Source organism: Schistocerca serialis, chromosome 4, assembly GCF_023864345.2.
Source record: "Schistocerca serialis cubense isolate TAMUIC-IGC-003099 chromosome 4, iqSchSeri2.2, whole genome shotgun sequence".
NCBI classification, from domain to species: domain Eukaryota; kingdom Metazoa; phylum Arthropoda; class Insecta; order Orthoptera; family Acrididae; genus Schistocerca; species Schistocerca serialis.
In genome coordinates, this window is record NC_064641.1 from 457,859,833 (window position 1) to 457,882,817 (window position 22,985).

The following is a 22,985-nucleotide window of genomic DNA, read 5'->3' on the forward strand; positions in this document are numbered from 1 at the left end:
TGGGACTTAACTTCTGAGGTCATCAGTCCCCTAGAACTTAGAACTACTTAAACCTAACTAACCTAAGGACATCACACACATCCATGCCCGAGGCAGGATTCCAACCTGCGACCGCAGCGGTCGCGCGGTTCCAGGCTGTAGCGCCTAGAATCGCTCGGTCACCCTGGCCGGCCAACTTCTGTAACCTGGAAAGTATACATGGTATGCAGTTAATAAATATTATGCTCTCATGGAAATTAAAATACGTCTCTTTCAATGGTGTATTCGTTATGTCTCTTCCACATGTCCTCACAAATGTCTCCATAAAGTTTCATTGGCCCAAGATCTCTCGTTTTTCATGGGGGCCCTCTCAGGTAACGAAGGTTTGCTTATAACCACCCTGTATGTCCTAGATTCCTCATTTAAGCGACCACATCCTGCATATCTAACCCATGTTAATTTAGGCAAGTATTGACCCAGTTCTGAAAAAAGACTATTTGATGCAGTTCCTTAATATTTTTACTGTATGTTACATGACGCTGGAGTCAACTGTACTAAAATCTACTTTATCCATTTTATAGTTTTTAAGAAATACTTTTTTAAATTTACTAACCAAAAATATTAAGTTTTTTTCTGCAGAAAATATTTTTTTTGTGAACTTCCTAATGGGGTAATATTAATGAATGTAGTAGCAGAGGTGGCTTTTAATGTTATGCAGAGTCTCTGAAATTTCATTCATTTATCTATGATAGTTTCTTATGTAATGGGGCATATGTACTGAAAATTTTAGTTTGTGGGAAATTGACTTTAAAGAAAAAACTTTTGAAATTTGTTACTTACAGTTAATTAAAACTGTCCTGCTGCATATGACGGCCCTTCTTTGACCTCTAGCAGGTCTTGCAACTTCTTTTTCACCTTCCTGGGTATCTGTCTTGCTTTCTTGGCCATATTAGATGCAGACCTGTCTGCATCGGCTATCCTCATTTTATCGCAATATTGCAGCCCAGTGAACATATTTTCACCAGGATTAATTTCCAGCTTTTTCAGTACCCATTACCAGTTCCAACATTACCACAATTGAATGTAATAACAGCATCATAAACTCCTAGTTTCATTGTATGCATACCTACAACCACAGTTTTAGGAAGGCGGTTCCAAATTATGCTTTTGAAACATTCATTTGGGTTCTGTGTCTGCCCATGCAGACATTTCCTTAGAAGGTCAGGATGAGCCAAGTGTCTGAAAATAGGTTTAATTGCTGTAATAACAGCAGCAGGAAGAGAATGCTGGTGAGAATAAGATTCTCCAGTTGCCTTAGCCCTATTGTATTTGCACCACGAATTTTCTCCTGATGGACAAAATCCATGACATGGTTTATCATCAGCGAGGACTTACAGAAGAATATGGCCCAAAGATCTCTCTTCATTGCTCTTCTTCTTCCACTGCTTCCCTAGCAGCCAGTTTCATGATTTTCTCACTGACATCACATACAGCTTTCTCTAATATTGCACTCAGTTTTTCAAATTTGTTTGGTGGTTGATGTAAGTTGATCACTGAACAAAATGTTCTCCCTGCAGCCAAGCCCTTGCCAGATATTCTTAATTTCGCCTAATTGCCTGCCCGTAGTATACCTGTAAGTTTTCTATTTCAGTTATAGTTAACCGACCCTGTCCTGTCAACAGTTTTCTATCTTCTAATATTTTTCTCTCATATCAATAGTTAGTTTTCTCAGCCTTGTTCCTACACGTTTTTAAACATGGCCTACACATTCTATTTTGCTAATAATGGCACCTCCATATGGGTTAGAGTTCACCACATTGTTGTATGCCTTACTGTAACCATCGCCCAAATGTTTGGTGTATCGTACGCCACTTGTTTCTATGGAGTGATGAAATATTAGTTGTACTCCATGAACTTCCATACCACTGCTTGTTCCTCCAAAATTAGCCACACAGTTGTGTTCTTTATTTTCATTGACTTTACAACATTTGCAATATTTAGACATTATCTCCACATCTAACACTTTACCGATGTCTACACTCGTGGCAGTCACTATTCCATTCGGAGATGTATGTCCTCTTTTCTACCAACTTCCATCAAGTGCAACTGCAATATCCGAACATACATCATTTTCTTCCACTACTTCCCTAGCAGCCAGTTTCATGCTTTTCTCACTGACATCACATACAGCTTTCTCTAATATTGCAGTCAGTTTTTCAGATTTGTTTGGTGGTTGATGTAAGTTGATCACTGAACAAAATGTTCTTCCTGCAGCCATGCCCTTGCCAATGGATCGTAAGGCATAAACCAATCTAGTATTGATTTCATACGGGGGCCACTTGCATCTAGTTTTGAAGAACTCATAAATGAAATCACAGCTGAGCATTTAGTGCAAATTAAATTGAAAACAATTGCTAGGCCTTTTCTCCCACTGGCACTCCCACAAATTTTCGCACTCTGTGACTCACTACACTGTCTACATTGTACAAATTTAGAAATTACATCTGATGATATTGTCAGATTTATAATAATGTTGCTGCACCCCTTGTCACTTACAGTAAATTCGTTGTAATTCTCTTGAAATGGTGAGAGCTTCTTTGATGATGCACTTGTTGAAGAATTACGATCAGAAACATCGTGACCAGGCGACATAACCTCTTGTACAGAAAGCTCTCTAAACCTCTTTCCTCTTAATTGTCGTTTCTTGAAAATGCCTTTACGTTTCGTCATCTTCAATAAACACAACAAAACACACGTACACAAGCACTGCAAACGTAAGTATAACAACTACTCGCAATCACACTTGAATAAAACTAACCACGTGTTTGAAAGTGTGTTGTTTAGAAACAGCAGAAACAAAAGAATACCGACCGTTGCAACCCAAGGACAGCAAAGACACTCGGGAGTAAAAGAAAAAATCCTTAACATGCAATGTAGGAGATATAAAGATCTAAAATATATGCAGAAAAGTGGCTGTCAGAAAAGTGGGCGTGGGACATATGCACATGTGGTAGGAATATGCTCTTTAAATGCTAGAAAAAAAATTTTCAGCAAAACCTTTTCAGAGTACTTAAATAAAACCTTAATCTATCGAAGTATGATGAAAACCGAAAAACGATTTCCTTCGACCTGAACCACGGTGTGGTCTCCCTAAAACTTATTCTTGAAACTTCGTAAAGTAGGCTTTGATGAGGTAGTTTGCGTCAATCTTCAGTGCCTTTCGGCATATACACGACACTCGCCCATGAGTAGAAGACAAATGCGACTATTCGTGCTGTCCTTCTTTGTACCCCTGTTAGTTGCGGTATTCGAGGACTGGTTGAACGACTATGTCACAAATAATCTCCTTTTTAGACTAATTGGATTTTGCTATTGCCCTTCCAATGAACCGAATCCTGTCACCTTGCTTTACCTACGACTGAGCCTATGTGATTTTTCTACTTCATATCCCCACAAATTGTTGTTGCTAGGTATTCATATGTGCTGACTGATTTATTGTAGTCATAGGACACTAGTTTTTTTCGATTTATGAAGTGCACAATTTTGCATTTCTGAACGTTTAAAGCAAGTTGCCAATGGTTGCAATTTTGAAGTATCAATGTGTGTACTGAAACAATGCATAGGGATTATACAAGGCAATTAACAAATATAATAAAATGAATCCTTCACATCAGGGACATTTCCAGAGCAGTTAAAACAGGCAAGAGTTGTACCTTTGCTTAAGAAAGGTAATACAGAAGACATAGAAAATTACTAGCCCATTTCCCTGTTATCAGCATTCTCAAAAATAATAGAAGCCATTATGAAAGACAGATTAATGAATTACCTGAATAAATACAATGTTTTAATCAAATAACAGTTTGGTTTCCGAAGTGGCAAAAATATGGGGTCAGCCATAGTAGAATTCACAAAGTTGTACTTGATGCTCTTGATAAAGATGAGCATGTCACAGGCATTTTTTGGAGCTTTCTAAGGCGTTTGATCCAGTCGAACACAAGATTCTATTAAATAAATTAGAAGCATTAGGACTAAGAGGGGTAGCTAATGACTGGTTTCGATCATACCTAACAGATAGGTACAAAGAACAGAGATAACATATACCTCAAATAGATTAAACATTTAGTAAAACACCTATCAGAACCAAAATGCATTAATATAGGGGTTCCGCAAGGTAGCATATTAGGACCAATACTGTTCCTGATATACAGCAATGACTTTCCCAGTAGTGTTACTCATGGTGAAAAAATCCTCTTCGCTGATGACAGCAATATTATAGTCACTGAGAAAACTAGAGAACTCCTTGCTGAGAAAGCAAATGAAACTCCCAAGGAAGTTTATGATTGGTCAATAAGTAATAAAGTGACATTGAACATAAAGAAAACTAATGCCATGAATTTCAGTTTGAAGAGGAAAAATGACAATGTTAAATTAAATGTAGATACCACCTCTATAGACTGTGTAGCAAATGCAAAATTTCTAGGAATGAATACTGATTCTCAGTTGAAGTGGTGTGAACATACAAAGGTACTTGCAAACAGAATGTCATCATCATGTTATGCCCTTGGAATCCTATTACCAGCATCTAACATGCAGTGTCTTTTAGTTACATATTATTCATATGTACACTCAGTTCTTAGCTATGGCATTCTTTTTTGGGGAACAAATGCACAAAATATGAAGACAATTTTGAAACTCCAGAAAAAAGCCATAAGAATAATAATCAAAAATACTAGTCAAGCTCATTGTAAAGATCTGTTCAGAACACTGGGGATTTTAATTGCTCCATATGAATACATTTACCAATCAATTGTACGCATCAAAAATAACATTGGTAATTACTGCACAAACAGTTCTGTCCATGACCATGCAACAAGAGATAGACTCAACTTACATTTACCAAGAAAAAATATACATAAAACTCAAAACAGCATGTTCTACCAAGGAATAAAACTGTACAATAAATTACCAAAAGAGATTAAAGAAACTGCAAAAATACACTTGTCTAAAAAGGCAGCTAAATAGTACCTGTTATGCAATACATTTTATACATTGAAGGATTACTTAGCTGAAACAGAGTAAAAATGTTATACAAATAAATAATAATAATAATAATGATTATAAAATATCCAACATTCCACAAACACCTTCACTTTACATTTTTTCCTTTTTTTTCCTTTCTAGAAGTACTTACCCCTAAACTATGCGTAGCACAATACTAACACCTCTTCCTCTTTCTAAGCTCAACATCTCACTCGTTATGGAGGGATACTGACTCAGTTTTTCAGGATAGCAAATGGGAAGTTGCAGTACAGAAAATGGGCTAGATACCATCAGTGTGCGTGTGTGTGTGTGTGTGTGTGTGTGTGTGTGTGTGTGTGTGTGTGTGTAGTGAGTGAAGTGTTATGAAACAATGTGTGTACGGTGTGTGCAGTGACTGATAGTGAGATATGAGTGAACAATGTGGCATTACAATTTAATAAGTTACTTGTAAAAAAAGTATTGTATACCAGGAGTACATCTAACAATTGTCTCTAACTAGAAGTCTGTAAATATATGTGTATACGAATTAGCTTATTTTAAATTGATCTAAATTTGTAAATACTTTGAAATGTCCTATATCCTTGCAAAAAGAGATTAAAGATGAATAAAGCTACTACTACTACTATTAATCTCGTCAAGATCTGCCGAAATATTTGTGTAGATTTTTTTCAGATTATACTTGGTTATAAGTAACTGCATCATCTACGGAAAGTCTGAGTTTACTTTTAATATTTCCTGCAAGGTCATTGATAAACAACACGAATAGCAAGGGTGCCAATACATTTCTCTGGGGCATATCTACATCTACATTGATACTCCGCAAGCCACCCAACGGTGTGTGGCGGAGTTACTTCTGCATCTGTTGATGATTCTCCATCCAAGCTAACATGCTACAGCCTCCTGATGGCATGGAGAAATGGAATGTGTTTTGGGATTTAGAGAGGTTAAAACGACAGCTTATATAGTGAGTGTATTCAGAAGTGAATGTGTCAGAATAATGCTGCTGAAAGATACGCAGAGGTAACAAGCTGAGAGATCCGTGCGGGATTTATGGACTGTACCGCTAAATGCGCATGTCGGTTATGTTTTTATTTAATATTTTAGTGAGGAGACTTTCTACAGCCGTCAGATACTTAGAGAAATGGATTTTTAACTATATTCAACCATCAGCTATATATCATGTTTGGTTTATGTTTCAATGAATATGTTAAGCAATATAATGAGGATACATATTAAGGGCAAATAATTTTCGTCGTTGTGTAAAACCAAAACTTTGCTTGCCTTTGGAAATATTAATAAATCGTTCTCTCTTGCGGAACTACGCTGCACACTAAAAATTTTCTGTATGTTAGTAACTGCACAAAAAAGGCTCGTTTCTGCATAGTAACGAAAAGCTACACAAAAAAGCAAGGAAGACACTTTTGGCTGGGAAACCCCGAGTTATTATTCAGTCTTCTAGTAAGAAATGACATCTTTCTCCGCACATATTTCTGTCTTTCGTTCGCTTTTTTTTTCTGAGTCATCAGTCCTTTGACTGGTTTGATGCTGACCGTCACGAATACCTCTCCTGTGCCAACACCTGCTTTCTGAGTTATTTTCTGTACGCATTCCAATCTCTGTTCCTACACACTACAGCTCCCTCTAGTACCATAGAAGTTATTGTGTGATGTGTTAACAGATGTCCTACAATCCTGTCTCTTCTTGTCTGTGTTTCATATATATTTCTCTCCTCGCCGATTCCCCTGGAAAACCTCTTCATTCCTTACCTTATCAGACCACCTAATTTTCAACATTCTTCTGCAGCACAACATCTCAAATGCTTCTATTCCCTTCTTTTCCGGTTTTCCAAAAGTTAATGTTTCACAACCATACAATGCTGTGCTCCAAACGTACATTCGCAGAAATTTCTTCTTCTAATTAAGGCCTGTGTTTGATACCAGTAGACTTCACTTGGCCAAGAAAGCCCTTTCCGCCAGTGCTAGGCTGTTTTTATGTCCTCCTTGCTCCGTTCGTCATTGGTTATTTCGCTGCCTAAGTAGAAAAATTCCTTAACTTCGTCTGCTTTGTGATCACCAATCCTGATGTTAAGTTTTTCGCTGTTCTCACTTCTCCTACTTCTCATTACTTTCGTCTTCCTTCGATTTACCCTTAGTCGCAATTCTGTATTCATTAGTCTGTTCATTCCATTCAGCAGATCCCGTAATTCTGCTTCACTTCCACAGGGATAGCACTGTCATCAGTGGCGTACATTGATATCCTGTCTCCTTGAATTTTAATTCCACCCTTCAACCTATCTTTTATTTCCGTCATTGCTTCTTCGAAATATAGGTTGAGCAGCACGGGCGAAAGACTACATCCCCGCCTTACACCCTTTTTAATCAGAGCACTTCGTCCTTGGTCCTGCACTCTTATTGTTCCCTCTTAGCTGTTGTATATATTGCATATTACCCGTCTTTTCCTATAGCCTACCACTGTTTTCCACAGAATTTCGAACATCTTGCACCATTTGACACTGTCGGACACTTTTTTCAGGTCGACAAATCCTACGAATGTGTCTTGATTTTTCTTTAGTCTTGCTTTTATTATCAACCTCAGAATTGCATCTCTGTCGCCTCTAACTTTCCTAAAGCAAATTTATCTGCATTTAGCTGAGCCTCAATTTTCTTTTCCATTTTTCCGTGTATTATTCTTCTCAGCAATTTGGAGGCGTAAGCTGTTAAGCTGATTGTACGATAATTCTCGCACCTGTCGGCTCTTGCAGTTTTCGTAATTATATGGATGATGTTTTTCCGAAAGTCCGATGGTATATCGCCAGTCCTATACATTCTACACACCAACGTGAATAATTGTTTTGTTGCCACTTTCCCCAATGATTTTAGAAATTCCGATTTAGTATTATTAATTCCTTCTGCCTTATTTGATTTTAAGCCTTTCAAAGCTCTTCTAAATTCTGATTCTAATACTGGATCCCTGTATCTTCCCTATTGATTCCTCTTTCTTCTTTTATCACGTCATCAGAAAAGTCTTCCCCCTCATAGAGACGGTCAGCTCTCGGCCTTTGACAGTGGAATTCCCACTGTAGTGTTAATGTTACTGCACTTGCTTTTAATTTCATCGAAGACTGTTTTAACTTTTCTATATGCTGAGTCAACTCTTCCGACAACCATTTCTTTTTCAATTTCTTCACGGTTTTCATGCACCCATTTCGCCTTGTCTCCTTTTCACTTCCTATTTATTTCATTCCTCAACGACTTGTATTTATGGATTCCTGAATTTCCGTGAACATTTCTGTACTTCCTTTTATCATAGATCAGCTGAAGTGTTTCTTCTGTTACACCTGGTTTCGTCGTGGTTACCTTCTTTGTACCTAACAGAGTTATCCGTGCTTCATCAACTGAACTGTCTAATGAGCTCTTTTTTATCACAGTGTCTATAGACTGAGAGAACTTCAAGCGTATCTCTTCATTCCGTAGTATTTCCGTAACCCTCTTCTTTGCGCATTGATTCTTCCTGATTAGACTCTTAAACTTCAACGCGCTCTTCATCACCACTAAATTTTGATCTGAGTCTATATCTGCTCCTGTGTACGCCTTAACATCCAGTATCTGATTTCAGAATCTCTGCCCCACCATGACGTAATGTAACTGAAATATTCCCATATCTCCCAACCTTTTCCAAGTGTACCTCTTCCTTTCGTGGTTCTTGAACATAGTATTCGCTAGTACTAGCTGAAATTTATTACAGAACTCAATTAGTCTTTCTTCTGTCTCATTCGTAGTAACAAACCCTTACTCTCTCTTAACCCTTTCTTCTACTCTTACTCCTACAACCATATTCCAGTCCCCCACGACTATTAGATTTTCATCTCCCTCTACATACTGAATTACCCATTCAGTATCCTCATATACTTTCTCTATCTTCCCGTCTTCGGCTTGCGACGTCGGCACGTACACAGTTACCTAACTATTGTTGTCAATGTCGGCTTGCTGCCGATTCGGATGAGAACAACTCTATCACTGAACTGTAAACAGTAACTCACTCTCTGCCCTATCTTCCTATTCATAACGAATGGTAATCCCGTTATATCAATTTCTGCTGCTGCTGTTGATATTACCTTACACTCGTCTTACCAGAAATCCTTGTCTTCTTTCCATTTCACTTCACTGACTCGCACTATATCTAGATTGAGCCTTAGCATTTCCCTTTCCAGATTTTCTTGTTTCCCTATCACGTTCAAACTACTGACATTCCACTCCTCGACTCGTAGAACGGTATCCTTCCGTTGGTTATTTATGTTTTTTTCTCACGGTCATGTCCGCCTTGGTAGTCCCTTCCCGGAGATCCGAATAGTGGACTAGTCCGGAATGTTTTGCCAATGGAGAGATCATCGTGACACTTTTTCAATTACATGCCACGTGTCCTGTTTTATATTAAATTACGTGTTTAGTGCTGGTGTGAATGAGTGTGGTGTATAGAGCTACATGCCTGTTGTTGATAACGAAGGGAGGAAGTAACACTGATGCCAGCACGTAAGCCTACGCCACTGGAATAGCACGAACCGCCCAGACTAACCAAGCGAAGTGGCGCAGTGGGAAACCACTGGATTCGCATTCGGGAGAACGCTGGTTCAAAACCCCGTTCGCACCCCGTGATTCACTTCTTTCATGATTCCCTTAAATAGCTTAAGGCTTACGTCAGGATGATTCGTTCCTTTCAAAAAGACAATCAATCAACCTTATCGTCTCTCGATAGGAGCCCTCACCTCAGTACGCTTCCGCCGAAGAGAAGAGGGACATACAGCCAACACAACCAGCGTGGCTGCGACCGTTAGGACCCCTGTGCAGTGGCCACGGCTCAGTGCTCTTACTGTGGCGGAAACTCCGCAGAATCGGCGGATCCTCATGTGTCCTTCCGCGGCGAGTAGTCTTGGCCTGAATTTGAAGCTAACGGCTGGGTAGCCTCTGCCAATTTTCGCCACCTTACGTTACTGTAGAATTTATTGAATTCGGACCCTGAAAATTCGCCCGCCCCCAAGAGCCTGTCCACTGGTTAGGCAAGCCAACGGTGGTCTCAAATCGTCTGGTGAAATTAATTTGATATCGCATAATTAAAGATTAATTATAACGATTTTTGTGATAATTACTTTATCAGCTTCAAAGACGTACCAAAAGAAAGGCAATTTAACGAACAACCCGAATCTGAAGTCAAAATTATGGATTTAATATAATCTGTGGAGTCTCCCACTGTCGTTGAGTTGGACCAAGCTAGCGACAGGCCTTGTGGCCAGTCCACGAAAACCACAAATGTGTGCTCTGTTGTGCTGCGCAGGGACGGAAGCTACTACATAACTGAGATGTTTTGCAACTGTAATAGCCTGTTCAAACAAAAACAAGGAACTGTTGTAATGATATATGAATGGAACATAGACGAATTGGAAATCATTATAGCGTCGATACAGGCCGCAAAAGAGGGAATCCACTGACATGAGTGACTTGCACGAAGGGCAGATTGTTATGGTCCAGCTCCAGGTCAGCTGATTTGTGTACTCATGCTGTGCGCATGTACGAGGGTAAGTGCCTTAAGGTCGGTGAAACGACGAGTAGGTTACGTGTTGGACATTTACGCTTCATCACAGAACGTAGAGGTTGGAACCTTGCCTGATCTGTAATGCAGGATAGGCAGCGATCTGTGGCATATCTGACGACGGAATTCAATGGTGGTGTAGACGAAAGTGTTTTGGAACACGCCATTTAGTGTACATTGTTGAAAATGAGGCTCCGCAGCAGACAACTGCTACGTGTTCCCATGTTGATCCAACGATGTCAGTTACGATTGCAGTGGGCAGAGGATCAACGAGATTGGACTGCGAATCAGTGGTAACGTGTTGCCTGGTCGGATGAAATGTTTTTCTTGTTACACCAGGTCGATGGTCATGCTCGGATATGCCGGCATCCAGGCGAAAGGCTCCTCGAAAAATGCACTGCGCCATCTAGGCAGACCGGTTGAGGCAGTGTTATGCTATGGGGGACATTCACCTTCCATGGGACTTGTGGTAGTAATCGAAGGTACAATGGCAGCTGTGGACTACGTCAACATTATTGCGTACCAGCTACATCCCTTCACTCTTGATGTCTTCCCCGAAGTCAATGACATCTTCCAGCAGATAACTGGCCGTCTCACAGGGACAGAAATGAGCTAAATTGATTTGAGGAGCGTGATAGTGTACTGATTCTGACGTCTTGGTCACCAAATTCGCCCGATATGAACCCGCTGGACCTCATCTAGGTCGATACCCGGCTCCAGCGGCACAATTAAAAACCACCAGCCCGTAATTTACAGGAATTACGAGACTTGTGCGTAGACATCTGGTGAAACATACCTCCAGAAACGTGTTAAGGACTTTTTTAATCAATGCCACGGATGATAGCTGATATATTACGTTCCAGTGGTGGATCAACACGCCATTAAGTAAGCAGATACAATTTTTTGGCTTATTAGGGTAAGTAACGAAATGACGTAGTATTGTGAAGTATACAGGGTGGTTCATTGATCGTGACCGGGACAAATATCTCATGAAATAAGCGTCAAACGAAAAAACTTCAAAGAACGAAACTTGTCTAGCTTGAAGGGGGAAACCAGATGGCGCTATGGTTGGCCCGCTAGATGGCGCTTCCATAGGCCAAAAGGATATCAACTGCGTTTCTTTTTAAATAGGAATCCCCATTTTTATTACATATTCGTGGAGTACGTAAAGAAATATGAATGTTTTAATTGGACCATATTTTTCGCTTTCTGATAGATGGCGCTGCAATAGTCGCAAACATATGGCTCACAGTTTTAGACGAACAGTTGGTAACAGGTAGGTTTTTTAAATTAAAATACGGAACGTAGGTACGTTTGAACATTTTATTTCGGTTGTTCCAATTTGATACATGTTCCTTTGTGAACTTATCATTTCTGAGAACGCATGCTGTTACAGCGTGATTACCTATAAATACCACATTAATGCAATAAATGCTCAAAATGATGTCCGTCATCCTCAATGCATTTGGCAATACGTGTAACGACATTCCTCTCAACAGCGAGTAGTTCGCCTTCCGTAATGTTCGCACATGCATTGACAATGCGCTGACGCATGTTGTCAGGCGTTGTCGGTGGATCACAATAGCAAATATCCTTTAACTTTCTCCACAGAAAGATATCCGGGGACGTCAGATCCGGTGAACGTGCGCGCCATGGTATGGTGCTTCGACCACCGGCCGAACATCCATCATGTTGGTAGTCCTTCGCCATTCTATCACGCAGTGAAACATCTTGTAGTAACATCGGTAGAACATTACGAAGGAAATCAGCATACATTGTACCATTTAGATTGCCATCGATAAAATGAGGGCGAATTCTCCTTCCTCCCATAATGCCGCACCACACATTAAGCCGCCAAGGTCGCTGATGTTTCATTTGTCGCAGCCATCGTGGATTTTCCGTTGCCCAGTAGTGCATATTATGCCGGTTTACGTTACCGCTGTTGGTGAATGACGTTTCGTCGCTAAACAGAACGCTTGCAAAAAATCTGTCATCGTCCCGTAATTTCTCTTGTGCCCAGTGGCAGAACTGTACACGACGTTCAAAGTCGTCGCCATGCAATTCCTGGTGCATAGAAATATGGTACGGGTGCAATCGATGTTGATGTAGCATTCTCAACACCGACGTTTTTGAGATTCGCGATTCTCGCGCAATTTGTCTGCTACCGATGTGCGGATTACCCACGACAGCAGCTAAAACACCTACTTGGGCATCATCATTTGTTGAAGGTCGTGGTTGACTTTTCACATGTGGCTGAACACTTCCTGTTTCCTTAAATAACATAACTATCCGGGGAACAGTCCGGACACTTAGATGATGTCGTCCAGGATAGCGAGCAGCATACATAGCACACTCTCATTGGGCATTTTGATCACAATAGCCATACATCAAGAAGAATGGTTCAAATGGCTCTGAGCACTATGGGACTTAACATCGATGGTCATCAGTCCCCTAGAACTTAGAACTACTTAAACCTAACTAACCTAAGGACAGCACACAACACCCAGCCATCACGAGGCAGAGAAAATCCCTGACCCCGCCGGGAATCGAACCCGGGAACCCGGGCGTGGGAAGCGAGAACGCTACCGCACGACCACGAGATGCGGGCATACATCAAGACGGTATCGACCTTTTCCGCAGTTGGTAAACGGTCCATTTTAGCACGGGTAATGTGTCACGAAGCAAATACCGTCCACACTGGTGGGATGGTACGTGATACCACGTACTTATATGTTTGTGACTATTACAGCGCCATCTGTCACAAAGCGAAAAAAGTGGTCCAACTAAAACATTCATATTTCTTTACATACTACACGAATATGCAGTAATAATAGTGGTTCCTATTTTTAAAATACGCAGTTGATATCCGTTTGACCTACGGCAGCGCCATCCAGCGGGCCAACCATAGCGCCATCTGGTTTCCCCATTCAAGCTAGACGAGTTTCTTTCTTTGTAGTTTTTTCGTTTGATGCTTATTTCGTGAGATATTTGGCCCGGACCACCCTGTACATGAAGAAAGAAGTCTATGGTAAACTATCAATAAATGATGGAATAGTTGGTGGCATCAAGTTCTAATAAGAAGGTGATAGGAGAAGTAGGAGGGAAAACCTAAGGAAGCGACAAACATTGCGTTTTATAGCGTGAAATTACGGGGATAAGTACAAATACTTTTATACGTAGTTTCTTCGTATGTACACACATCAGTGTGTCGATTGTTTTTTCTCGGCGTCGAACAGTCTTTCCACAGACACATCACGTAATTTACTACCTGATGTTGTCTGTAGGATCGTACCTGCACTACTAAGTGGACTAACCCTGTGAGTATAGACTAACTATTTTGCGCCCACGTGTCCACACTTCAATATCTGACCTGCTACCCACAGGAAAATAAGCATTAATGGCTTGCTCTTGCTGCATGTTGTTGGACGTACTACTCAACCTAAAAACATACGACTTGTTATAGCTATAATTGTTAGTCTCCAAATGACGTACACTACTGGCCATTAAAATTGCTACACCGCGATGAAATGCAGATAATAAACGGGTATTCATTGGACAAATATATTATACTAGAACTGACATGTGATTACATTTTCACGCAATTTCGGTGCATAGATCATGAGAAATCAATACCCAGAACAACCACCTCTGGGCGTAATAACGGCCTTGATACGCCTGGGCATTGAGTCAAACAGAGCTTGGATGGCGTGTACAGGTCAGCTGCCCATGCAGCTTCAACACGATACCACAGTTCGTCAAGACTAGTAACTGGCGTATTGTGACGTGGCAGTTGCTCGACCACCATTGACCAGACGTTTTCAATTAGTGAGAGATCTGGAGAATGTGCTGCCCAGGGCAGCAGTCGAACATTTTCTGTATCCAGAAAGGCCCGTACAGGACCTGAAACATGCGGTCGTGCATTATCCTGCTGAAATGTAGGGTTTCGCAGGGATCGAATGAAGGGCAGAGCTACGGATCGTAACAGATCTGAAATGTAACGTCCACTATCCAAAGTGCCGTCAATGCGAACAAGAAGTGACCGAGACGTGTAACCAATGGCACCCCATACCATCACGCCGGGTGATACGCCAGTATGGCGATGACGAATACACGCTTCTAATGTGCGTTCACCGCGATGTTGTCAAACGCGGATGCGATCATCATGATGCTGTAAAGAGAACCTGGATTCACCCGAAAAAATGACGTTTTGCAATTCGTGCAGCCAGGTTCGTCTTCGAGTACACCATCGCAAGCGCTCCTGTCTGTGATGCACCGTCAAGGGTAACCGCAGCCTTGGTCTCAGAGCTGATAGTCCATGCTGCTGCAAACGTCGTCGAACTGTTCGTGCAGATGGTTGTTGTCTTGCAAACGTCCCCATCTGTTGACTCAGGGATCGAGACGTGGCTGAACGATCCGTTACAGCCATGCGGATAAGATGCCTGTCATGTCGACTGCTAGTGATACGAGGCCGTTGCGATCCAGCACGGCTTTCCGTATTACCCTCCTGAACCCACCGATTCCATATTCTGCTAACAGTCATTGGATCTCGACCAACGCGAGCAGCAACGTCGCGATACTATAAACCGCAATCATGATAGGCTACAAGCCGACATTTATCAAAGTCGGCCTACGGCGCTGCAGTCATGGACTGTGCGGCTGGTCCCGACGGAGGTTCGAGTCCTCCCTCGGGCATGGGTGTGTGTGTTTGTCCTTAGAATAATTTAGGTTAAGTAGTGTGTAAGCTTAGGGACTGATGACCTTAGCAGTTAAGTCCCATAAGATTTCACACAAATTTGAACATTTTGAGCGCATTTCTCCTCCTTACACGAGGCATCACAACAACGTTTCACCAGGCAACGTCGCTCAACTGCTGTTTGTGTATGAGAAATCGGCTGGAAACTTTCCTCATGTCAGGTTGTGTTGCCACCCGCGCCAAACTTGTGTGAATGCTCTGAAAAGCTAATCATTTGGATATCACAGCATCGTCTTCCTGTCGGTTAAATTTTGCGTCTGTAGCATGTCATCTTCGTGGTGTAGCAATTTTAATAGCCAGTAGTGTAAATACTGATGTAGCGTTGCTCAGCACAGCATCCTCCGTCATCGAAAGAAATACTGCACTTATACCCGTTACACCATGTGTGATAAAGATATTGGAAATTCTCCCAGGATCTATAACTTCAGTTGGGTTTTTATCTAACGTAAGTGCACTGTTTATTGACTTTGGTACATGAAATGCGCAAATGTTACTCTGGCGTGAAACCCATAATTGCAAAGCATGTTGTTAATATGACGAGAATAGCATGTAGTGACATGTGAATCTGCTCTGCGAACACACCCTCAGTCCGATAGGCTTATGCCAAAACGCGACTCTATGTTTTGCTGAACTGCATGAGTTACAGCTACGACGCATAAAATTTACATCGGCTAAAGTCTGGTAACACAATAGAAATGACCAGACAGGAATGATTCCAATATTTCGCTTGTATGCGCTCTTTACACTAATAAGACAAAGAATTAAGTATTCGTTTTCTGTTTTGGTACCGACAATACTTGCGACACTGGAAATGGATACAGGTGATTTAAAACATTATGCTTTTTATATTCGTAGACAGCGAGATGCACATATTTTATCTTGAAGTATCAAATGGTTAAAATGGCTCTGAGCACTATGGGACTTAACATCTGAGGTCATCAGTCCCCTCGAACTTAGAACTACTTAAACCTAACTAACCTAAGGACATCACACACATCCATACCCGAGGCAGGATTCGAACCTGCGACCGTAGCGGTCGCCCGGGTCCAGACTGAAGCGCCTAGAACCCCTCGGCCACCGTGGCCGGCTATGTTGAAGTATCGTTAGCTGCAATGCATGTCGAGTTTCTTCTCTCTCATTGTCTGCGTTTCTCTCTGTCTCTCTCTCTCTCTCTATCTATCTCTCTCTCTCTCTCTCCCTCTCTCTCTCTCTCACACACACACACACACACACACACACACACACACATACACACAGACGCAAACACGTTATCTTTTTGAGTTTTATTCGACATGCTTGCTGCATTTTTACTATGGCTACCTCAACGCTGTTATGCAAAATATGAGACGAAAATTTAATCTACTTAATTGTTTATAGGTAAAAGAGAGGTAAAAGTGTTAAGTGTAGAATATCGTGTTAGGGAACTTTACTCCACTTTTTGACGCAACCACACACAGGTGTCTAAGGCTACTTGTTTGTCACAGGGCACAATGAGCTGGTGTTACTTTCGTTCGTCGTCTACACAGAGTAGCACTGCAGTCGCTGAACCTCGGTTTTAGTTTTGTTTTCTCAGTGTGTCGCCTGTTTCCTGAACATTTGGCTTCCAAGGAGCAATAGTCTTGTAATGCCGGTTGCGACATCAGTTCTGTACACCCTCACTGGAAACATGTCCTGCTTCAACCCTGGCCCAGAATGGGGTAGTCAGTTCATGCCGTCAGACGGAAACTGACATCAGAATTTGGTATTTTTATCTTTTAACTGTTCGCGACTTTCATATCCGTTGCGAACTTGCTAGCGCTTGGCGCTAACGACGTACGAAGTGTCAAAAAAATGTGGCAAAACCAGAAACACGAAAACTGTTATGCCTAGTAAGTTGTAGGAAACCCTTTGGCATACCAAACAGCTTCCATTCGTCTCGGAATGGATGAATGCAAGTCCTGTATGGTTTTCAATGGAACCTTATTCCATTCTTCCAACAAAATAGTGGCAAGTTGATGTAACGATGATGGCAGTGGCGTATACAGAAAAACCACAAGTAGGGGGCGCTAAAAATATCTTGAGCTACCTTTACTTTTACCGTAATAAAAAATAATCAAATCGCATGCAGAGTTTAAGGAAGTTTTATTTAAACTGATTACACACACACACACACACACACACACACACACACACACACACACACACACACACACGCACGCATCAATTGTTTCGCATACCTAACTCGTATTACGAGTTAGGTATGGAAGCTATTGTTACGTTATTAGTAAAAATATTTTTACGTGTCTCGTAACAATATTTCTATTCAGTAATTATTATGAAGTACTATTACTAACACTTCACAATCAACTGATCAGTCTCACTCTTGACTAATCTTCAAACTTGCACTTGCTACAACTAGGACTTTTTATTTATTCATTCTTCAGTCTTAATATTTCTGCTTCTGATTGTAAATTAGTTTCCTATTCGGCGAATAGCCTGTATTTGTAACGCTAAGTATCGAAGATTCTCTGTATAAGAAAACAGTAGAATATTCGCGACTTTTTTCGAACAAATGTCAGACAGAATGACGTATCGAGATCAGTAAAACGGCCGTGACTTTTCTCGTAGGTATGTATTAGCTTTCTAAGTGCCAGACAGAAACGTATAAAATACGACGACGCGGACGCGCGTGCTACATAAGAAGGTACAACTACTCCATAACTCCACTCAGTCGAGTCGACTGACGAGAGAAACGAGCGAATTGCATGCGGGCTGACTGGCGGGGGCGGCGATGGTGGCTATGCGGGATGCTCCGCAAGGAGGGGGCGGGGGGCGCCTAACGCGCCCCCAAATGTATCCGCCACTGGTGATGGTTGTGGATGTCAACTCTTCTGTCCAAATGAGACCACAAAGGCTCATTAATATAGAGGTCTGGTGACTGTAGTGGACAGTGGGGATGCGACAAGTCTTCCTCGTCCTCACAGAACCAGTCCTAGACAATGCAAACTGTGTGAACAGCGGACCTGTCCTCTTGGAACACAGAAACACAATTTGGGAATAAACAGTGTATCATGAGATGGACCTGATCAGCCAAAAGGGTTACATAAACCTTGGCATTAATGAGACGTTGAAGGGTACCATGGGGCCCATGGAATACCGCAATATGGCTGCCCAAATTATCGCCAAATCCTCACCCTGTTTCACACTTGGCAACAAACAATCCCCATCGGGCGAGCACCAACACGTTGCCCACGTTCGAATTTACTTACCTCCGACATAATGCACACGCGACTACACGGCACACTGTTCTGACGACACTGATACTTCCAACGTATTGAGGGCATTGCACAGGTGCCGTTCGTGGTCAAACACAGCGGCGCCACCCTCAGGTTTGGCTAGCTTCTACATTCATGTTCAGTCATGCATTTCTCACGGTGTTCCTAACTTTTTGCCCAATATATATACAGGGTGGTCCATTGATAGTGGCGGGCCAAATATCTCACGAAATAAACATCAAACGAAAAAACTATAAAGAACGAAACTCGTCTAGCTTGAAGGGGAAACCAGATGGCGCTATGGTTGGCCCTCTAGATAGCGTTGCCATAGGTCAAACGGATATCAACTGCGTTTTTTTTAAATAGAAACCACAATTTTTATTACATATTCGCGTAGTACGTAAAGAAATATGAATGTTTTAGTTGGAGCACCTTTTTCGCTTTGTGATAGATGGCGCTGTAATAGTAAAAAATGTATAAGTACGTGGTATCACGTAACTTTCTCCAGTGCTTCGTGATACATTACCCGTGTTAAAATGGACCGTTTACCAATTGCGGAAAAGGTCGATATTTTGTTGACGTATGCCTATTGTGATGAAAATGCCCAACGGGCGTGTGCTATGTATGCTGCTCGCTATCCTGGACGACATCATCCAAGTGTCCGGACCGTTCCCCGTATAGTTACGTTATTTATGGAAACAGGAAGTGTTCAGCCACATGTGAAACGTCAACCACGACCTGCAACAAATGATGATGCCCAAGTAGGTGTTTTAGCTGCTGTCGTGGGTAATCCGCACATCGGTAGCAGACAAATTGCGCGAGAATCGGGAATCTCAAAAACGTCGGTGTTGAGAATGCTACATCAACATCGATTGCACCCGTACCATATTTCTATGCACCAGGAATTGCATGGCGACGACTTTGAACGTCGTGTACAGTTCTGCCATTGGGCACAAGAGAAATTACGGGACGATGACAGATTTTTTGCAAGCGTTCTGTTTAGCGACGAAGCGTCATTCACCAACAGCGGTAACGTAAACCGGCATAATATGCACTACTGGGCAACGGAAAATCCACGATGGCTGCGACAAATGAAACATCAACAACCTTGGCAGGTTAATGTGTGGTGCGGCATTATGGGAGGAAGGATAATTCGCCCTCATTTTATCGATGGCAATCTAAATGGTACAATGTATGCTGATTTCCTTCGTAATGTTCTACCGATGTTACTACAAGATGTTTCACTGCGTGATAGAATGGCGAAGGACTTCCAACATGATGGATGTTCGGCTAATAGCTCGCGTGCGGTTGAAGCGGTATTGAATAGCATATTTCATGACAGGTGGATTGGTGGTCGAAGCACCATACCATGTCGCGCACGTTCACTGGATCTGACGTCCCCGGATTTCTTTCTGTGGAGAAAGTTAAAGGATATTTGCTATTGTGATCCACCGACAACGCCTGACAACAAGCGTCAGCGCATTGTCAATGCATGTGCGAACATTACGGAAGGCGAACTACTCGCTGTTGAGAGGAATGTCGTTACACGTATTGCCAAATGCATTGAGGATGACGGACATCATTTTGAGCATTTATTGCATTAATGTGGTATTTATAGGTAATCACGCTGTAACAGCATGCGTTCTCAGAAATGACAAGTTCACAAAGGTACGTGTATCACATTGGAACAACCGAAATAAAATGTTCAAACGTACCTACATTCTGTATTTTAATTTAAAAACCTATCTGTTACCAACTGTTCGTCTAAAACTGTGAGCCATATGTTTGTGACTATTGCAGCGCCATCTATCACAAAGCGAAAAATATGGTCCAACTAAAACATTCATATTTCTTTACGTACTCCGCGAATATGTAACAAAAATGGGGGTTCCTATTTTAATAAAACGCAGTTGAAAGCCGTTTCACCTATGGCAGCGCCATCTAGCGGGCCAACCACAGCACCATCTGGTTTCCCCTTTCAAGCTAGACAAGTTTCGTTCTTTGTAGTTTTTAGTTTGACCCTTATTTCGTGAGATATTTGGCCTGGTCACTATCAATGGACCACCCTGTAGAGCCCATGAGTGGCAGTAGGGGTGTTTACTATTTGGCCCACTTGTTTATATTTGTGAGTTCATGTGACCTAGGTCATTGACGTAATTATTCTTATTATTGATGTCATCAGAGGGGTCATTGCTGTTATCATTGACACCATCATCATCTTTATTAATGGGAAACAATGGCGTTCCTTATCTCCAGCCAGTCATAGTATTATAAATAAATGGTGATGGAAATAGTGCAACTGGGTTGGTGGACAATTTCCACCTTCCTTCCCCCGATCTCCAACCAGTTACGCTATGCAGTACTCTTTATCTCCAGTCAGTCATAGTGTGCGAAATCCAAGAAGGCAGAATAGCTCAGTTGTGATAATGGGAAATTAAAGTCTGTCCCTCTCTCACCTTCAGCCATCAACAGTGCAGTATCAAACAGTTCTGACATATAAAATGCATTCTGAAACCCAGTACGTAAGGAAAGGGAAGGTGCACATTTAATGCAAATAGCAATGTGTCCACACAAAAAGAATACACTCACTTTTCTTCTTGAAAACAAACCGTACACAGACAAAAATTGTGAAAATTGTGAAATGCTCTTGCAGTCACTTAATGGGCCGATATGAAGCACTTACTATTTTCGGTTTAACCATTGTTACAGCTTCCTGAAGATTCGGGGGAATCCAAAATTAGCTGCACCGTTCACTGTAACAAACGTGTTTTTGTTTTGACATCTACTATCTACAAAATCTTTACCTTTCACAAGAATCACATACGAAAACTTGGGAAAACACAGAGGACCTTCAACCCACAGATTGTCCGAATATTCCAAAAATTGCAAGTGGCCACTTTTTTATATTGGACTCCATGTCAGCAATACTGATCCACAGAAGGAGCTGTCAAATTGAAATAAGTAACAAGGAATTACACGTGTAGGCCAAAATACTTTGTTTAAACATTTATATTCTACAAAGTATTACTCTTTGTACAACTGAGGCGACAAGAATTATAAAAGTGACGTATATTACGTCAAGCGACTCAAGAACCAAAAAAAGATTTTTCTAGAAAATAACGGAGAAGCTTCCTCTGTCACTATCACTGTCAACAGTGACGATGCATGTTAGACCCGTCTGATCACTTCCCGACAAGCAGCAGCGCTGTTCAAATCAAAAGATATCAAATGGCAACTTTTTTCGTCCTGGCCACTTTACCACAACTTCCCCTAGCCATCTTACAAGTAAATGCTATCATACATAAATTACTACGCTATATTAATTAATAACAGTAGCTGGAATATGAGACACGAACACAAAGGTTTACTAAATGTTCTTAATGTAATTTTTCTCTTACTCATTGTGCTGTATTACGAGGTGCGTTCAAGTTCTAAGGCCTCCGATTTTTTTTCTAATTAACCACTCTCCCGAAATCGATGAAACTGGCGTTACTTCTCGACGTAATCGCCCTACAGACGTACACATTTTTCACAACGCTGACGCCATTATTCCATGGCAGCGGCGAAGGCTTCTTTAGGAGTCTGTTTTGACCACTGGAAAATCGCTGAGGCAATAGCAGCACGGCTGATGAATGTGCGGCCACGGAGAGTGTCTTTCATTGCTGAAAAAGCCAAAAGTCACTAGGAGCCAGGTCAGGTGAGAAGGGAGCATGAGGAATCACTTCAAAGTTGTTATCACGAAGAAACTGTTGCGTAACGTTAGCTCGATGTGCGGGTGCGTTGTCTTGGTGAAACAGCACACGCGCTGCCCTTCCCAGACGTTTTTGTTGCAGTGCAGGAAGGAATTTGTTCTTCAAAACATTTTCGTAGGATGCACCCGTTAACGTAGTGCCCTTTGGAACGCAATGGGTAAGGATTACGCCCTCGCTGTCCCAGAACATGGACACCATCATTTTTTCAGCACTGGCGGTTACCCGAAATTTTTTTGGTGGCGGTGAATCTGTGTGCTTCCATTGAGCTGACTGGCGCTTTGTTTCTGGATTGAAAAATGGCATCCACGTCTCACCCATTGTCACAACCGACGAAAAGAAAGTCCCATTCATGCTGTCATTGTGCGTCAACATTGCTCGGCAACATGCCACACGGGCAGCCATGTGGTCGTCCGTCAGCATTCGTGGCACCCAGCTGGATGACACTTTTCGCATTTTCAGGTCATCATGCAGGATTGTGTGCACAGAACCCAAAGAAATGCCAACTCTGGATGCGATCTGTTCAACAGTCATTCAGCGATCCCCCAAAACGATTCTCTCCACTTTCTCGATCATGTCGTCAGACCGGATTGTGCGAACCCGAGGTTGTTTTGGTTTGTTGTCACA